The sequence below is a fragment of the Elephantulus edwardii genome, unplaced genomic scaffold (genome assembly GCF_000299155.1).
Source record: "Elephantulus edwardii isolate Elephantulus edwardi_28Jun2011 unplaced genomic scaffold, EleEdw1.0 scaffold00321, whole genome shotgun sequence".
Lineage (NCBI taxonomy): Eukaryota > Metazoa > Chordata > Mammalia > Macroscelidea > Macroscelididae > Elephantulus > Elephantulus edwardii.
The window spans coordinates 783,970-793,067 of record NW_006400071.1 but is presented as its reverse complement, the minus strand read 5'-3'; the positions used below and the strand labels follow the sequence as shown (position 1 = coordinate 793,067).

Genomic DNA, 9,098 nt, shown 5'->3' with positions numbered 1-9,098 from the left:
GCCGCCTCCATCTGATCTCTCTCTTGGATCTCAGCTTTCACAAGGTGTCTCCTGCAGTCTCCTTAAACGCTTGGGGGAAAAGTTGGGCACACACATTGCCCAATAAGCAGGGTACACATGGGTGGTGCACATGCACCACAGTGCACCCAGCACAGTTTTGTCTGTCCCCAACTATGTCAGTAAGGTGGTGAAACTCGTGTGAAATTGCTCACCACGGATCAGCAAGTAAAGATACTTAAGCCCCTGACGTGTTTTGTTCAATACAATTCAGTGCATACTCTACTTCCTGGAGCCCTCTGTGTGTGGTCCATGTGGTCTTGTGTGTGTAAAGGTTCATGTGGCAGCTGGAGGAAGCGTAGGTGGTGTTTCTCCCATGTGTGTCTCTGACCATGAAGGAAGTATTGTCACACAGAGCACATCAATTAGGGGAAGATCCTTGTATATCCTGCGGTTTCACACCCGGATCTGTTCTGTGTCCAAGTCGAGGCAGGTGTTACCAGGAAGGAGAAGCATGAACTCCATCCACATTGCCCATCCATGGCCCAATGTAAGAGTCAAATTGGACTTACCTGTTCTTTCTAGAGAAAAAGTGAAACACACAAAAGAACAGAGCATTTGGCGCTTCCTCAAAAAGCTGAATATAGAAATTCCTTATGACCCAGCTATTTCACTACTTGGAATATATCCTGAGAATATGAGAACTGAGGCACAAACTGAGATTTGTACACCAGTGTTCATTGCAGCATTATTCACTGTCACAAGAACATGGAAACAGCCCCAATGTCCAATCACAAACGAATGAGTTGAAAATATATGGTACATTCACACAGTGGAATGCTATGCAGCATGCAGGAACAATAACTTTGTAAGTTACTACCTAATTTTGGAGGGATTGGAGAGCATTATGCTGAGTGAACTCATTCACACAAGGATAAATATTGTCCAAGACCGTTATTATAGAATGAGTATAAGGATCCAGGAGGGGTGGGAGAGGCTAGAAACAGAGGGATGTGGATGTACAGGGGGAAAGGGGATTAATCATCGGGCTGTACAGTTTGATGGGGAGGGGGTGAGGGAAATGGAAAGAATTTGTTCGAATTTGTATTAGAATTTTGTAAATTAGTGCAGGGAAAAAGAGAACATAGAGAATATACTGCAATATCCCAAAGGTTACCTGAATACAAATTTGTTGTTTCAGTTCTTTCTTCTCTTAAAACTCTTCAGTGATTTCTTGGGCCTCTGGTGGCCTGAGTGCATCCTCATTGCCCTGGGCTTCAGCTTCACTAGCCCAGTCACATGACCTGGCAAACCCTGTGTCTTTGACCTTGGTAATGCCCTTTGCTGCCCTCCTCTCATCTCATAGTCATTCATTCACAATCTTGAACACCAAGTGATCCTTTTCCTGTTCCCCACTGGACCATTTACTTCTGTGTCCCCTACCACTTTGGCATTTGATTGTCATCCTTAACATGCTACATCAGGTCTGAGGCTGGGTTCTGTGAAATATCCCCTTGCCACTGCATCAGCTCTAACTGGCAGTGCCCTGTGGGACAGAGGAGAACTCTCCAGGGGTTTCCAAGGCTCTGCGTCCTCATGGAAGCTGACAGCCACACCTTTCTGCCGTGGAGCAGCTCAGGGGTTTAAATCACTGGTCTTTTAGTTAGCAATCAAATGCCTTAACCATCAGAACTCCTTAGGCTGGCTTAGCTAAAAAAGCAAGATTAGTAACTCTTTTTTTCTGCCTATGTATGTGTGAAAAGATGTTTGTCAGTAAATTGGCTTGTATAGTTATGGCTCTTTGGCAAGTCTCAAATATGTGGACTGGAGATTAAGCTGGAGACTTCTCCTGACCCACAAAATTGGAATGTCAGATGGTTAGGTCAGGTGAGCTGGCAAAATCCTCCCGTCTCGAGGTCAGGTGAGAGACTACAAGAGAGAAAGGGGGAGTAGAAAGAGAAACAGAAAAAATGGGCTTTTCCAGAAAATCTGTTTAATTGGGTGTAGGCTACACCCCCAACCGAGTACTTTTTACATCACATCACAGAAGAGGGGAGACTTGCTCATTCTTACTGGAATCATAGCCTTGTCAAGGTGACACATAGCATTAATCATCACACATTACATTTACTTCTGTTTGTCTGGCTATGTTAGTAGGGTTTATTTGAATGCATTCTTAAAATACAGTAATATGCCTGTCAGCTGGGAAAGATGGATATAAAAACAGGTGTGTAGATGGATGTATAGCTGCACCGGTGGGCAGGTAGATGAATGGCTGGGCTGGGCGGAAGGATGGATTCATGGTAGAATGACTCCGTTTCTCCTGATTACCCAGTTCCCAACGAGAGAAGCCAAATTCTCTGTATCAGAGTCAAAGTTTAAAATGCAAATTAACATTTGAGAGATATATGTATAATTTCTGTTGTGTCGCTCTTTGGCAAGCAATCTTTTAAGCCTTTCCCAGTGTAAATAATTTTGAAGGTGCTAAAAAGTCCCCCAGGATTGAAGTTCATTAAAGGAATGTTGTCATTCTGAGCTCCTGAGTGTGTTGCAGTTTGAAACTGTCCATCACAGTCTGTTCCATGTCGTGTCACCTTTGTGGACTGCAGGCTGTATTCACAATACAAGTTGCCTTAAATCGAAGCTCCCTGGATCTGTGGTTAAATGACATGGATCTGTAGGTTACTGTTGTGTGACGTGGTCTGTTCGTTGTTGCCCTAAACTCTTGAGTGTCATCTTTGTGCCTGGAGCTCTAGGAAGAATTAGGGATGCCAAGGTAAATGCAGTCAGCCCCTGCCCTCGTGGGGGGCCTATAATCTACTTGACGAGAAGGATGGATGTAGCAGAATTTATATGCATAAATAAGAATGATAAATGGAAGTTGGCATTGGAGTTGAGATAGCATAGCAAAGGATACTTAGGAAAGAATGGCTTATCACTGGCAATGACAATTTCTTCACTGTATATTCTGCTTCATCTGGCTGCAGGTGGGAGGTATGATGCCGCTCCAAGTTCAGGGGGAAGTCTATGCAAAGGCACTGTGGCCACTGGGAAGGGTAAGGTGATCATTCTCAAGGGCCAGCAGCATAGAACCAGCAACATGCCTCTGTGAGTGACTCCGTTGACTGTAGTCATTTGAATACATCTCAGGATGGTTTTGAAACTTCTGGCCACATTAAATTTTCCCCCATTCTCAGATGTTTGATGGATTTCAGCACACACTTGCTGAGTAATCTGTTCAGTTAGAGAACATATCTGCTCGTGCAAACACTGTGACTCGGGCGTTGTGCTGAGCACCAGGCCCCGCTGGTGAGCCCAGCCATCCTCTAGTGCTTTCTGTCTCCACCTTGTGCACTCCGCCACAGGAACAGGAGCTGAGTCCTCTCTACTGATCATCAAGCATAAGAACTTTGCACTGGACACTGGATGTCTTCTGTTGCTGAGTTCCTAGATCATTTACAAATATTATCAGACCAGCAAAGAAAGCCTGGTACTCTCACTTTTTTGTTGTTATAGGGTCAGAACCTACGTATAGCTGACCCTCCAGCGGGTTTTCAGAAGCAGTTAATCAATCACAGGGGAGCAGATTGCCCATTTTTCTCCCCTGCAGAGCAGCTGGTGGATTTGAACTGCAGACCTTTGGATTGGTAGCTCAGCTTCTTTACCACAGTGCTCTACTACTTTGTTATGTTTTTGTTTGCCATCGAGTCACTTGTCACTCATAGCAATCCTACGCACGACAGCCCTATATTCTGCTCAATCCTGTGCCAATCTTATTGTCCCCCACACACCTGCTGCCCTCATTGCTCCAGTCACTGAATCAATCCCTCTCATCGAGAGTCTTTCTCTCTTGCACTGTCCCTTCACCCTCGGAAGCATGGTGTCCCTCTCCAAGGACTGTTCCCTCCTTGCAACATGTCCAAAGTATGTCGGATGCAGCTTCAGAATTCTTGCCTCCAAGGAGCGACCTTGTTTTACCCTCTCAAGGACAAACTTGTTTGCTCTCCTTGCCATCCATAGTATATTCAATACTCTTCTCCAGCACCACAGCTCAAAGGCATCAATTCTGCTTCTATCATCCCTAGTCATTGTCCAACTTTCTGATGCATAGCAAGGAATTGCAAAGACCATGGCCTCTATCAGGCGCACCTTAGTCTCCAGACTGACATTGCTCTTCAGTACTTTGGAGAGGTCTCTGACAGTCGACTTTCCCAATACAATTTGTCTTTTAATTTCCTGGCTCCTGATTCCAAGAGTGTGCTAAAAACCCTGAGGCCAGCTATCACACATAGACTCACTAACCTAAGACACTCTTTGGTCTTTCCCTTTATCCTCCTCCTCCTCTCTGTGAATTGGATGTTTGCTGAGTGGTGGGTCTGCTCCATTGGAAGAGCCGCAGGTGGAAAGCTCTGGGTTCTGCCCTTCCGTAGGTGAGGGAGAGACCAGACAAGTGCAGGGTGGTCTAGGAGATTGTGTTCCTAGTCAGGTGGCTGTGTCCAGTGCAGATGCGAGCCTGGGCCACTGGAGGCAGGGAGGATGTGGGAATCTCTTGAGGAATCAGGGATGGCTGACCAGGCATTGCCTGTGGAGGCAATTGTTTGGCAATGCTTTTATTTGTGCATTTAAGGAGGCTGGAGGCACAGTGTACAAGTCCATAAAAGGGTAACTAATGAATTCAGGAAGCTCTGCTTAGACTTGGTGCTGATAAGATGGGGAGGGTCAGATCATAGAGCACACTGTGTACACTCACTGATGCAGAGTCATTTGAAGGTCACTGAGTGAGGCCTTTCCAGAGCGGGCTTGCTTATTAATTCCTCGATCCTGGCACACCTGTCTGGCGTCTGAATGCCCCATACCACTTGCCAGCACATTGTGTCAGCCACTCATCTCTTACTGATGTGAGTCTCTGTTCTAAGCAGGCCCAAAGTCTAGCCTTCCTTTAAGGCCCAGCTCAAACCCCAAGTCTCCTAGGATGCTTTTTTTTTTTACCCTTTCTAAGTCCTCCTTTTTTCTCTCCTTCTCTGAGCTTCTTTGTCTCTGTTTTCTCTACTAGTCATTAAGAGAATGGATGTGATTTGAGATCTTGGCCTCATCAGCCAGTGGACATAGCATGTGACTCGTCTGTGTCTTACTTTCTCTATCTGTAAAATGGGCATGATAATCTTTCTTCCCAGGCAAGGAAGGTAAACAGTTTTCTTACTCATATAAATGTCAGCCTGGACTTTATCTCCTTCTATTACATGCCATTTGTGGTGGAGTGTGAAGCCACGGGGCTCTAGCAGATTTCATTTCTCTGCTTGTGTCATTGTTTAAGACCATCCACTGCCAAGAGGATAGTGAGGAGGACTAGACTTGCAGAATTGAATGAAGCTTCATTTTCTTTAACTTGAGTTAACAAAATACTCAACAATTTCACGGGCCTTGGATATTTTTTTTTTGTTTTTGGTTGTTTTTTTTTGGGCCTTGGATATCTTATTGCAACGTTGGGGTAATGTTGCTGTTGAATCGACTGTGCCCCATGGCGACCCTGTGAACAATGGATGTGAGCCCTGCCCTATCCTGTACCATCCTCATAATCTCTGATATACTCAAGCCCACCGTTACAGTCACTGTGTCATTCCTCCTCATTGAGGGTCTTCCCCCTCCTTCCCTGGCCCTCTACTTCCCCAAAGAATGATGTCCCTTTTCAAGGACTGGACCCTCCTAACGTCATGCCCAAAGTTGATGAGGTGAAGTTTCACAATCCTCGCCTTCAGAGGCTGCACCTTTTTCAAGACATGTTTGTCCTTTTCACAGTCCAAGGTATCTTCAGCACTCTTCTCCATCACCAGGACTCAAAGGGGTTGATTCCAGCACCTGTCTGTTTGTTGTATTGCAGTAATTTACATGTTGCTTCCATGCTGGAAGCTATGTCATTGGTACTTCAAGTATCAGCAGGATTGTTCAGGTTGGACAGGTTTCAGCAGGGCTTTGAGATGAAGAAACACTAAAAAGAAAGCTTGGCTATCAACTCCCAAAAGTAAGCCAATGAAAAGCCTATGGATCCAACAGTGTGTTGGTTTTGGAAGAGGTGGCGCCTGGATTGAAAGGCACTATGCAGTTCCTGTAACACTGGACTTGAGCATATTAATAATAACCATGACCATGACCATGGACTAAAACCCACCAGGGCTTTGTTGTGCTCTCCATAGCTCCTCAGAACCTGTGTGGTGGCAGCCAGCAATAGCATCTACTGCCTCCATAAGTGTGAGGATTGAATTAGATGGCACCCAGCTCGGAATACGTGCTAATTAACTGGCCCAGACCACGCAATCTAGCTTCATTATTGATGCATTCCCTTAGCACACTCTGACATTTGATCCTTGTTAATGGAATCAAGATACTTGATTCTCTTAGCCATATTGTCATAGAGATAAAAGTTCTCTCTCTCTCTCTTTTTTTTTTTCTCTTTGAGAGCCAGTTCAGAGTTGCTGTTTAATGAAGCCTTCTTTCTTTCCTGCCTTGTCATCTTCCAAAAGCCCATGGCTGTCTGATATCACCTTGACCTTCAGATGACCTTACTTCAACTGCCTGACTCTGCCTGTCTGTGCTTGTCACAAGAAAACCAATTCTCCCTGCACTGCTTTTCTGAATCCACTGACATCTCTTTTATTTCATTTACCTGTATTGCCTAAATTTCTCGTTCCTCTGCCATTAAGTAGGTATTGATTTCTGTTAAGATGAGCATCTGGATTTATTGAAGGGAGAGGTAAATATTGACAGAGGCAGGGCTGTGTGATCTGAGAGAGAAGGGGAGTTCTGGGACCCTTGGCTGGCTTGCTGCCTCGCTGGTGGGGTTCCAGCTCACACCCAGGTCTGTCACAGGAGAGGAGTCAGCCGCCTTGGGCTTGGGCAAGTTGCTAATGATTGACAAATGGAGCAGGTTAAGAGGGTCCTTGTGCAATTTGTCTTACAGTTTTCTCTGCCTCACCTTAGGGTTAGTATGTTAACTTCCGCCTTTTCCATCTTGAGCGAATTCCCTCCTGGTTGTGGAATTCACCAGCCAGTGTGTGGTTGAGAGCACGGAGGGGGACCCCTTTTTTAAAAATTTTATTTATTTTTCATTTCAATGAACATCTACAGAGATTTTGGAATTCCATTCATTCATTGTTGCACCCTTCTCCCCCCACCCCACCCCCCCGTTTGCTCCTCTCCTTGAAAAACAAAAGAAAAACTCCCTCATTGGTACACAATCCCCCCCGCACCTCCCCCAATCCCACCCCAACCCCAAATATAACCACTCTGCAACCCTCATTGCGTACTCCTACGATAAACATAATGCCCTAAAATATAATACTTTTAGACTATTCTCTCCCCCATAGACTTCAATGCCGTAAACATATTTCATCCAGTTTTTCTCAGTCTTATCCTCACCTGATGCCAGCCTCATTCTATAACAGTGGCACCATATAGCATTTGTCCCTTTGTGACTGAGATACCTCACTCAGCAAGGGACCCCTTTTAAAGCTGTCTTAGTTAGGGGGTACAACCAAAACAGAAATGCCACAAGAGGGTGGCTTTCATGGACAGAGACTTATTCTCTCACAATTCAGGAGACTAGACCTGAACTCACTGTGCCGACTGTAGGGGAGGCTCTGTCTGCACTGCGGGGAAACCCCTTGAGTCTGTCCTCCAGCTTCCCTTCCCTGGCCTGCAATCAGAGCCCCCTTGGTGATCCACAGGTGGCCATCAGTTTTCTCCTCTCTGTGCTTCCTCATCTCTGCTTAATCTCTTTTCTTATCTCACAGACTATTGATTTTAAACCAAGGCTTTGAACTGTTCCTTCAGGTTAGACCACCCCTGTTTAAAGCACACCTTATACGAGTTCACAGCCTAAGACTCAGAACACCTCCGGAAGCAGGAGCTGCCCTGTTCCACTTCTCTTTTTGTTGCCACAGATACAGACTGTTGGTGCCATAAAAGAAAACCAAACCCCAAAAACCCCAAACACACCTTATACTGTCAGAGCCCAATTAACATAGCACAGAAGACCCTATTCCTGGTGGGACTGCATGACATACGGACGTTCCTGTTAGCTGCTATTGGTTTTCAACGCACAGTGAGCCCACATGACAGCATGGGAAAAACACCATCCGGTTTTCTCACTTAAGTCTTCAGAGATTGCTCAACTCTTCTCTCATGCAGCTACCGAGTGGATTCAAAGCATCAGCTGATTGGGTAGTAGATGAGCAGATAGATAATCCTGACATGACCAAGGTTGTCATCCACAAGCACAAACCAGAAAGCTCACTGCCATCAAGGCAATTTTGACATGACTCTGGGTGCCCCTCCACCGTAACAATCCTGCACTAGGGTTTTGAAGTTATAACTTTTAAAAAAATAATATTTTTATCATTCATATACATTATGTGTCATGTGTATACATTGTGTTTCTGATAGTTCTTCACTGACATTATATTTCATTCCTTTATATTGGAGGAGTTTTCACCCCCTCCCTTACGATTATTCCACCAATAACTACTTTTGTGAAAGCGTATATATGCTAGCTACTTCATGCCTCGTGGCCCAATTATCTCCCTTTTTGATAGTCAGTTGCTAGGTTGTCCATCCCTGTCAAACTCGTCTCAGTGCAAGAAATCAGAGATTCTTACCACTGGACCAATAAGCAGCATCATTATGGATGGAGAGGAGATTGAAGCTTTCAATGATTTCATCTGCTTGGATCCCCAATTACCTTGGTACCAGCAGTCAGGAAATAAGGAGACACATTGCACTGGGAAGGTCTGCAGCTAGGGACCTCTCCAAATTATTGAGGAGTACTGATGTCAGTTTGAGGACTAAGATGTGTCAGATTTAGGCCATAGTCTTTGCGATCACTTGCTTTATATCTGAAAGGTGGACAATTAATAAGGATAACAGAAGAATTTATGTCTTAGAGTTGTGGTGTTGGAGAAGAGCACTGAGCATTCCATGGACGACTAAAAGAACAGTTATGTCTGAATTCAGAGAGAGTGCAGCCAGAATGCCCTTGGGAGGCAAGAACGATATGGCTTTAGCTCACATACTTTGGGCATGTTGCTGTTGTTGTTGTTGTTGTTGTT

At 45.0% G+C, this 9,098-nt stretch overlaps 1 protein-coding gene across 1 annotated transcript in view; it reads left to right on the top strand.

Annotated features, from left to right (window-relative positions):
- Window positions 1-9,098, top strand: part of LARGE (like-glycosyltransferase) — a 663,150-nt gene that overhangs the window by 40,911 nt on the left and 613,141 nt on the right. The window lies entirely within an intron of this gene.